Consider the following 10,396-nt stretch of genomic DNA (forward strand, 5'->3'; position numbering starts at 1 on the left):
GTGTGAGAGAGCGAGAGGGGGGAAGGGAGAGGTAGAGAAAGAAAGAGGTAGAGAGAGAGAGAGAGAGGTAAAGGTAGAGAGAGAAAGGTAGAAGCAGGGAGAGAGAGAGAGAAAGAGGTAGAGAGAGAGAGAAAGAGAAAGGTAGAGAGAGGTAGAGAGAGAGAGGTAGAGAGAGAGGTAGAGAGGGAGAAAGACTGAGGTAGAGAGAGAGAGAAAGAGGTAGAGAGAGAGAAAGAGAAAGGTAGAGAGAGAGAGGTAGAGAGAGGTAGAGAGAGAGGTAGAGAAGTAGAGGTAGAGGGAGAGGTAGAAAGATAGAGGTAGAGAGGGAGAGGGAGAGGTAGAGGGAGAAGGAGGAGAGAGAGAGAGAGAGAGAGAGAGAGAGAGAGAGAGAGAGAGAGAAGCTCCTCAACCAAATCTTCAACATCAAGACTATCAAAGTTTACGGTGGGATCTGGACAGCTGGAAAAATGGGCTGAAAAAATGGTAGATGATATTTTATGCAGACGTGTGTAAGGTGTTGCACTTTGGGAGGGATAGAGGTCCATAATTCATTGAATGTGGAGTCACAGACAGACAGGATTGTAAAGAAAGTTTTTGAGCACATTGGTCTTCGTAGGCCAAAGTATTGAGTACAGGAAATGGGACGTTATGTTGAAGTTGTATAAGACGTTGTTGAGGCCTAATTAAAAGTATTGTGCGTAATTTTGGTCACCTACAGAGAAGATTTACAAGGATGTTGCCGGGACTGGAGGACCTGAGTTATAAGATTGAATAGGCTACAACTTTATTCCCTAGAATGTAGAAGAATGAGGGGAGTTTTGATAGAGGTTTACAAAATTATGAGGGGTATAGATAGGATAAATACAAGCATGCTTTTTCCACTGAGGTTGGGTGGGACTGCAACTGTAGGTTATGTGTTAAGGGTGAAAAGTGAAATATTTAAGGAGAACATGAGGGAAAACCTCTTCATTCAGAGGGCTGTGAAAATGTGGAACAAACTACCAGTTCAAATGGTGGAAGTGATTTTGATTTCAATGTTTAAGAGAAGTTTCTTCCCTGCAATCTCTGTAAATGCAAACTTCTCAACGAGTTCCGAGACCCACTTCCTGCCAAGAGTTCAGCAGAGGGAAGATTATCACAATTTCACAGTAAAAATCAAAACCAGGCCACCAAAGCCTCATGAATTTTAATAAGCCGATGAAACCTGATTAAAGCCTTATACTCTCCGGCAAGCTTTAGTGGATTGGTTGCCCTTGGTTGCTGTCAGATGTGATCAGCGCTGCCTTTGGTGTTGGTGTCAAAGCTTCTCACAGTCAAAGAATATGTTATCACCTGCACTGTCAGTCCATGTAGGAGCTGGCCACAGATAAATTGCAATAAGGGGGAAGGAAGCGGAGGAGAAGCGACCAAGCCAAAAACATACACCGGGTCTAATTATTGCCTGCCTCTAAGCAATGATTATTGTTTGTAGAACTATGTCCTTGGCTCCTGGTAATGACAGTTTGGCTGTGAAGACCTGTTCGATGACAGATTTTTGTTTGAGAACAGTGCTTTTTAGTTTGTTAAAATTCCCTTGTCACATTAGGCTTATTCAGAAAATCAGAAGGCATGGGATCCAGGGAAGTTTGGCCAGGTGGATTCAGAATTGGCTTGCCTGCAGAAGGCAGAGGGTGGTGGTGGAGGGAGTACATTCAGATTGGAGGATGTGACTAGTGGTGTCCCACAAGGATCTGTTCTGGGACCTCTACTGTTCATGATTCTTATTAACGACCTGGATGTCGGGGTAGAAGGGTGGGTTGGTAAGTTTGCAGATGACACAAAGGTTGGTGGTGTTGTAGATAGTGTAAAGGATTGTTGAAGATTGCAGAGAGACATTGATAGGATGCAGAACTGGGCTGAGAAGTGGCAGGTGGAGTTCAACCCAGAGAAGTGTGAGGTGGTACACTTTGGAAGGACAAACTCCAAGGCAGAGTACAAAGTAAATGGCAGGATACTTGGTGGTGTGGAGGAGCAGAGGGATCTTGGGGTACATGTCCACAGATCCCTGAAAGTTGTCTCACAGGTAGATAGGGTAGTTAAGAAAGCTTATGGGGTGTTAGCTTTCATAAGTCGAGGGATAGAGTTTAAGAGTCGCGAGGTAATGATGCAGCTCTATAAAACTCTGGTTAGGCCACACTTGGAGTACTGTGTCCTGTTCTGGTCGCCTCACTATAGGAAGGATGTGGAAGCATTGGAAAGGGTACAAAGGAGATTTACCAGGATGCTGCCTGGTTTAGAGAGTATACATTATGATCAGAGATTAAGGGAGCTAGGGCTTTACTCTTTGGAGAGAAGGAGGATGAGAGGAGACATGATAGGGGTATACAAGATATTAAGAGGAATAGATAGAGTGGATAGCCAGCACCTCTTCCCCAGGGCACCACTGCTCAATACAAGAGGACATGGCTTTAAGGTAAGGAGTGGGAAGTTCAAGGGGGATACTAGAGGAAGGTTTTTTACTCAGAGAGTAGTTGGTGCGAGGAATGCACTGCTTGAGTCAGTGGTGGAGGCAGATACACTAGTGAAATTTAAGAGACTACTAGACAGGTATATGGAGGAATTTAAGGTGGGAGGTTATATAGGAGGCAGGGTTTGAGGGTCAGCACAACATTGTGGGCTGAAGGGCCTGTACTGTGCTGTACTATTCCATGTTCTAAATATTCCCCACTTACATAATTACTCCTGGCATAATTTACATATTACTATTTAACTATTTATGGTTTTATTACTATTTAATTATTTATGGTGCAACTGTAACGAAAACCAATTTCCCCTGGGATCAATAAAGTATGACTACGACTATGACTACACGTTGACTCTTTGTTGAGTAATCCAGTACTCTCCAAGTAGTCTCAAGTAAGCAATGATCACTGGCAATTTGGTATTCAATTGTGGAGGTCAAGGCACTTTCACCTCCAAGCGTTTGAGCCACATCTAAATAAGTTCCAGTATGGGGTAGCAGGATAAATTGTCAGAACCTGGCATTCACCAGAAATGAAATCCAAACAATTCTTTTTCTGGCTCATATACTCACCGGATGAACTTCCCGAACTAGCTACATTCAAAGTTCAAAATAAATATATTATCGAATTGTGCATATGTTGCCATATAATACTATGAGATCCATTTCCTTGCAAGCATTTACAGGAAAAAGAATACAATGGAATCTACACAAGACTCTCAAAGTCCAACCCTACGTCCCTGTGGTGAGAAGTGGAAATGGGTAAGGCCAGCCAACAGAGCTCGGGTGAAACTGTATAGGCCAATCTCCTGTAGAGTGGATGCAATGGATTGCAGAAGCATTGATGAACTCCAACCATGTCATTAACTTCAGAGGACGATGGAGGCGAGAGGTCGTCAATGGTCTATGCTCCACAGGGAGCTAAAGGCCCAAGCAAGCAAGAATCTACACAAGACCATACATAAACAAAGATGACAGACCGTGCAAAGAAGGACAAAATAACAATGAGAACATGAGTTGGAAAGAATCTGTGAAAGTGAGGCTTTTAGAATCAGTTCTGAGTTACGGTGAGTGAAGTTATCCACGCCAGTTCGGGAGACTGATGTCTATAGAGTCATAACACTTCATGAATCTGGTGAAGTGAGACCTGCCTCCAAAATACTGTGCCTGATTATGGATAGAATTAGCTCCCCTTTATGGTTGCAAAAGTCCAGGTGATAATATACAAAGCATTGAACATTTTAGTACAAGAACAGGCCCTTCAGCCCACAATGTTGTGCCAAACTAACTAATTTAGGAACCAAATGTTCACTATACACATTCACCTTGTAAGGGTCTCAGGATTCCTTGCATTAATAAATAAGAAGCCAGACGTCGAAACAGAAAGTGCTGGAATTTCTCAGCAGGTCACATTGTATCAGTGGGAAGAGAAACAGTCGGTGTTTCAGGTGAAAGAACCTTCATCAGAGAAGTAAAGAATCATAGATTACTACATCACAGAATGGGCCCTTTGGCCCATCTAGTCTGTGATGAACTGTTTTTTCTGCCCATCAACCTGCATCTGGACCATAGCCCCCCATACCCCTCCCATTCACATTCTTATGCTAATTTATCTTTAACGTTGCAATAAAATCAGAATGAGAGTCAGGTTTAAAATGACTGGCATATGCCATCGAAACTTGTTGTTATGCAGTGGCAGTTCATTGCAATACACAACAATGAAAACTGCAAATTACAGTAAGAAATATATATATTTTAAAAAGTTAAGTACGTGGTGAAAAAAGAGAAAAAAAAGTAAGAGGTAATGTTCATGGGTTCAATGTCCATCTGATGGCAGAGGGGAAGAAGCTGTTCCTGAATCATTAAATGTGTGATTTCAGGCTCCTGTATCTCCTCCCTAATGGGAGCAATGAGAAGAAGGCATGTCCTGGATGATGGGGGTCTTAAATGATGGATGTTGCCTTTTTGATTGCTCCTTGAAGATGTCTTGTATGCTGGGGAGGCTTGTGTCCATGATGGAGCTGACTGAGTTTAGAACTTTCTGCAGCTTATTTCAATCTTGTGTGGTGCCTCCTCTCCGCCTCCCCCCCATACCGGATGACAATGTGCCCGCATCCTCCACTTCCACTGACAGCTCTTGTATTTTTGTGAAGTAGGAGCCTAACTCTTGTATTTAGCTCGGAGCTGTTCTTTCTGCAAATAAAGTGGCCTGACTGCCAGAAATAACTCAAAAACAAAGCCCAATGGCTGCAAATCCAGGAGTCTGTCAAAGACGTTCTGTCCTTGGATTGGAGGGCTGTGTGGGTGGGTGGGTGTCAGAGGGGGATGAAGGAGATTTGCTTTGCTATTGTTGCTTTGTTGCCTGGTTCTATTTTGTTATGTGCTGTGTAGTTCTGCTGGACATTGTGGGCACGCTATGTTTGTGCCAGAAGGTGCAGTAACACTTGTGGACTGCCCCAGCACATTCTTGGGTGTGTTGATTGTTAATGCGAATTACATAGTTCTCTATATATTTCCATGTACATGTGATAACTAAATCTGAATCTGAAATCTGAAGTACTTGCAAGCAGCCAGGTGCCCAACTTTGAGCCAGTTTTGGTCTGAGATTTGGGTACATCATGTTGACAGCACCCTGTGTGTGGTCCAAGACTGAGCCAACTTTGGGAACATCATGTTGACAGCACTGTGTGTGGGGCTCCCATATTGGCCCAAGAGTGCCTGAAGCAAATTCAAACCACCATGCTTCTAAAACACTATTCTCCATCGCTCTTTCTCCTCTAACGGGGCAGATGGGAGAATCATAGGTATAGACGTTAGGTGCTGACTGAGACTCCATTGCTGCAGTCATGTGAGCAAGCCAGTGGCTTTGCAGCATTTACAGTGAGAGCTCATAAACTCTTGCCTTTGGCTTAGCAGTAGATCTCAGCCTCTGGTTCAGAAGATTGAAGAAGTGAAGCCCTATTTCCAACCTATGGAGACCAAAGTTCCCGAAACATCGACAGTGCTCTTTTCCGGATGAAACGCTCTGGTTCCATTGCCTGTGCAGGTCTAGGGAAGACAACCTCTGGCCCTGGCAAACGTATGAGACTGAGTTGCAAGCCCACCCTGAAACTTCCCGGTTTGTGTTGATACTGCACGATCCGTTACCCTGTACCATGAAATAACGGACAGTACACCACATACAATTAAACTTACAAATAGATTTATAATTCTTAATTCAACTAAAGAGTTAGTGAAGAAAAAGCAAAAAAAAAGAAATGGTCGATTTTAATGAAACAGTCTAATGTGCACAAGTTGGAGCTCGCAGTTTCCCCTTCCCCGATCCTCCTTCGATCTCCCCGGGCTTTGTCGAATCATGATCCCGCTCTGGGTTGGGCCCTACGACCTTTTCTCTCCGGCATCTTCTCCCTTCATCTCCAACCGAACAAAGGACCCTGTTCACACCGGCGTCAAGCACACAACACAAAAACGCACTCTCCTCATTGGACGGCTCACATTCCAAAGCACCCGTTATTACTAACCATAACCCAAACACTGCTTCTACAGAAAGACCATTATGTTAGCAGTGAAACCTTTCCCAGGGTGTTACACATAGATGCTGCCTGACCTGCTGAATTCCTCCAGCATTTTGTGTGTGTTCCAAAGTTTCAGCTTGGGATTCTGGATTTATTTCATGGATATCCCATACTCACCTCCAATTGTTGTATTGATTGTGGAAGCTCATGCAACTCACTAAGTAAAATCGACTAACTCATATGGTTGGTAGAATGGTTATTTTAACAAATTCAGGAAGGCATTGTGACCTCTGGGTGGCGGGGTGGCGATACGTCTGTACCAAAGGAGGTGGAAGGGGCTCCTTCCCTCCACTAGCCTGTAGGTCACCCCTGAATAGTTGTAGCACGTACTTAGCCACCCTGATCAGGCTCACATGAAGCTGTGGGAGCAGCTGGTGCATATCACAAATCCAGGTTATGCGACCATTGACGCCAGGCAGAGAATCTCTGAAGAATATTGGTAACGGCTGTGGTCACCCATCTTGTAAAGACACTGCCCTGAAGAAGACAATGGCAATCAACTTCTTTAGAAAAATTTGCCGATAACAAACATAGTCATGGAAAGACCATGATGACCTACGTCAGTGATTCCCAACGGGCGTTAGAGGAAACAGAAGCTGTCAGGGGGCATTCAAGATTCTTGGTGGGTAGGTGGGGAGCGGTAAGTGGCACCTTAGCTTAAGGCACGAGACTTGACTGACCATTAGTAGAGGAAGCACTTCCAAAAAAAAGGATGATGTACTAGAACACAGGAAGAACCAAAGCTCTGCAGGTGGTGAGCACACGGTATCACAACCCGACTGAAACTCGGCGATCTCATCCAACCTTACCAACCAAACAGACATTATTGGGGATGCAAAAATTAGCAACCAGGGTGCCCAACAGTTCCGCTTGACTCACAGCATGGAATGAGTTCATGCAATTTACAGTTGGTAAGTCAAGTTCACCCTCTCAACTTTCTCTACAAATCTACGGAAAACAGGTCGCGCAACAATAGAGCTCGAACAGTGAAAAAGAGCCAATCAATGAACCTACTGACCCCAAGGTGTTCAAAACAACTTTGGCTTCATATGTGAGATCAATAACCATTTTTATGAGACCTTATGTGATTGGTCACTCACGCAAGCAGCAATTGTATAAAGGTAACTTGCCGAACACCAGCTCTATCCCAACTAACATTCAGATTCCAGTCTGAGTCCTTGTCAATGTAAATTTCGCTGTTGTGACCATCATCTTCGCCTCGCCATTCCTTTGCATGTCGCTACCATCGTTCCATCTGTGTCAACTTGCTTCCATCATCAACATCCAATAGGCATTCTAAGGTCGTGCTAATTTTTTATTTTAATGTAGCCCCATTAATAATGGATAAATGGATCTCAGTGAGTCGGAAGGCAGTGAAGCCTTGAATTCTAACCCTGTTAAGAAACAGAAACTACAGAAAGTGCATCAATACGATGTTACATACCTGGAGTATGGTTTCATTCTGTTCCCATCAGATTAACAATCCCCCCATGTGTCTTATTTGTAATACTGTACTGTCTAATGAATCCATGAAACCATCGGATTTGCAGGAACACATCCGTAAAAGACATCCTGAAAAGGCTACTCAGTTCCAGAAGATGAAAGAAGCATTTGCAAAGCATTGCACGCTCAAGCTATTTGCCAAGAAAGATAAAAATGACCTTGACAGTGGTCACATTGCTTCTTATAACATTTCCAAAATGATAGCAAAGTGTGGAAAATCTCATACAGTTGGTGAAAGATTAATAATACCTGCTGTATCGAAAGTACTCACCACAGTTCTCAAAATGGACACCTGTATTTTAAAATCAATTCCTCTGTGTAATAACTCTGTAGCTCATTGTATTGATGAAATGAGTGAAGATACTGAGTATCAACTATGCACAGAACATGGGATGCAACTGGATGAGTCAACTGTGTGAGACAATGAGGCATTGCTAATAGCATTATGTACAGGTTATCAAAAATGGAATGTTTATGAACAGAATCTCTTTTGGTAAAAAGATAAAAACAAATATCAATGGAGAATGAATCTGTGATGAATTTAAAATGTATATTGAGGATAAAGGTATTCCGATCAGAAACATGATTTCTTTTGCAACAGATGGAGCACCATATACGACAGATCACCATGCTGGTTTAGTGGCATTTCTGAAAAAAGAAATTCCAGGTCTGTTTGCAATCCATTTTGTAATTCATCATCAACATCTCACAGCCAGAAACCTCAACCGGCGACTTTTCCCCCCAAGTATGACTCTTGTAATGTCTTCTATCAACAAAATTAAAGCTCATCCATTAAATAGCAGAATATTTCACCAGTTATGCCAACATAATGATGAAGAGTTTGAACGCTTGCTTCTTCACACTGAAGTGCGTTGGCTGTCAAAAGGCTGCTGCTTAAAATGTTTCTTTGATCTTTTTGACATTGTGATTGAATTTTTGCTCAAAGTTGACAAGAGCCTGAATAACAAGATTGAACTTCTACCTGGAGATGTGGCATACCTAGCCGATCTGTATGACAAAATGGACATCCGAAATATGAAACTACAGGGTGAAAATTTCAATTTAATCCAGGCAAAAAAATGCAGTTCACTTTTATTGGAAAATTGGAAATATATAAGCAAAGCATTAGGGGAAGAATATTCTCACAGTTTCCTTGCATGGAAAGTATGGTACTCTCTTTGACAGGTGGTGATTTGGAAGAGCACTGCTTACACCTGCAGTCACTGAAGATGATTTTCAGAATCAATTCAAGGATTTGAACAATCTGGAAATTCCAGACTGGGTATTTAACCCATTTCTTTACAAGGTGGAAGAACAGGAAGAGAGCTTGCAAGAAGAAATAATCAAAATTCGAAATGAAGAAGAAACAAAAATGCTTTTCAAAAATGTTGGCTTTTGTGGCATGTGGCTATATTGTCATACAAATTTTCCTGGTCTTTGAGGAAGAGCCAAATTGCTCTTCATTGCATTTCTACCCTCCTACCTTGTTGAAAGAGGCTTCAGTGCAGCAAACCACAGTCAGAAAAAAAACAGAAGCCACTCGGACATTGGTACGTGTAGGACCTTCAGGCTTTTGCTGTGACGACTTGAACCAGATATTTCAACTCTTGCTACAGCCCATCAAGCTACATCTCAATGATATTGAAGCTGCTGTACAGCACACAGATACTGTGTAAACTAGGATTAAAAAGACAAATAAAAATTTAAAGCAGAATCATTTTTCTCATGTTAGTATATGGTAGACAGGTTTTTAGACTATGGGGCCACTGGAAAGTACTTTGTGCCAAGAGGGGCACTGGCAAGTATGAAGGTGCTTTAGGGGGGGCATTAGGCTGAAAAAGGTTGGGAAACACTGGCCCATGTCATACGACATGGCTCAGAATGAATGAGGAATTGTGATCTGCCAGACTGTGAAATCCTCCAGTCATTGAAGTCACAATACAAAAATTACAGTAATGCTTTAGCACAACATCAGGCCATTTGGTCCAACCAGTATGTGCTGATATGACTCTTCCAAGTGAGGGAACAAAGTCATAGCTTTCCTTTATCATACAAAATAGTCAATGCGTATACAGTAAGTTCCCAGAAGTATAACTATATTGGTTCCATTTCATCCAGAAAGTGAGTCAGCATGGAAATTTTACTGCATGGATTCAGATTGAGTTTGCCCACATGAGGTTAATAGATAGAGCGTATTCTGCCTGGAGGTTCAGACTCGTGGTGCTCTGCTGGTATCTGTTCTGTGACCCCCATCTCTTTGTCATTTTTATAAATGACTTGGATGCGAAAGTGGAGGGATGAGTTAGAAAGTTTGCAGATAACACAAAGGTTGGAGGTGTTGTGCATGGTGTAGATGGTTGTCATGGGTTACATCAGGATGCGGAGCTAGGTAGAGAAGTGGCAGATGGAGTTTAACCCAGAAAAGCATTGAATTGATACACTTTAGAAGACTGAATGTAAAGGCAGAGTACTTCATTAATGGAAAGTTCTTAGCAGTGTGGATGAACAGAGAGAGCTCGGTCCAGATGCATCGATTCCTCAAAGTTGCCACACAAGTTGAAAGAGTGGTTAAGAAAGCATGTGGTATGCTGGTCTTTATTAAGTGGGAGATTGAGTTCAAGAGCCACTAGGTAATGTTGTAGCACTATAAAACTCCAAGCTTAGAATATCGTGTTCAGTCCTGGTCACCTCATTTATAGGAAGGATGTGGATGCTTTAGAGAGGATGCTGCTTGAATTAAAGCAAAGGTTGAGCGATCTAGGAATTTTCCCTTTGGAGTGAAGGAGGATAAGAGGCAGCTTGATAGAGGAGTTTAAGA

The sequence above is a fragment of the Mobula hypostoma genome, chromosome 13, assembly GCF_963921235.1.
Source record: "Mobula hypostoma chromosome 13, sMobHyp1.1, whole genome shotgun sequence".
NCBI classification, from domain to species: Eukaryota; Metazoa; Chordata; class Chondrichthyes; order Myliobatiformes; family Myliobatidae; genus Mobula; species Mobula hypostoma.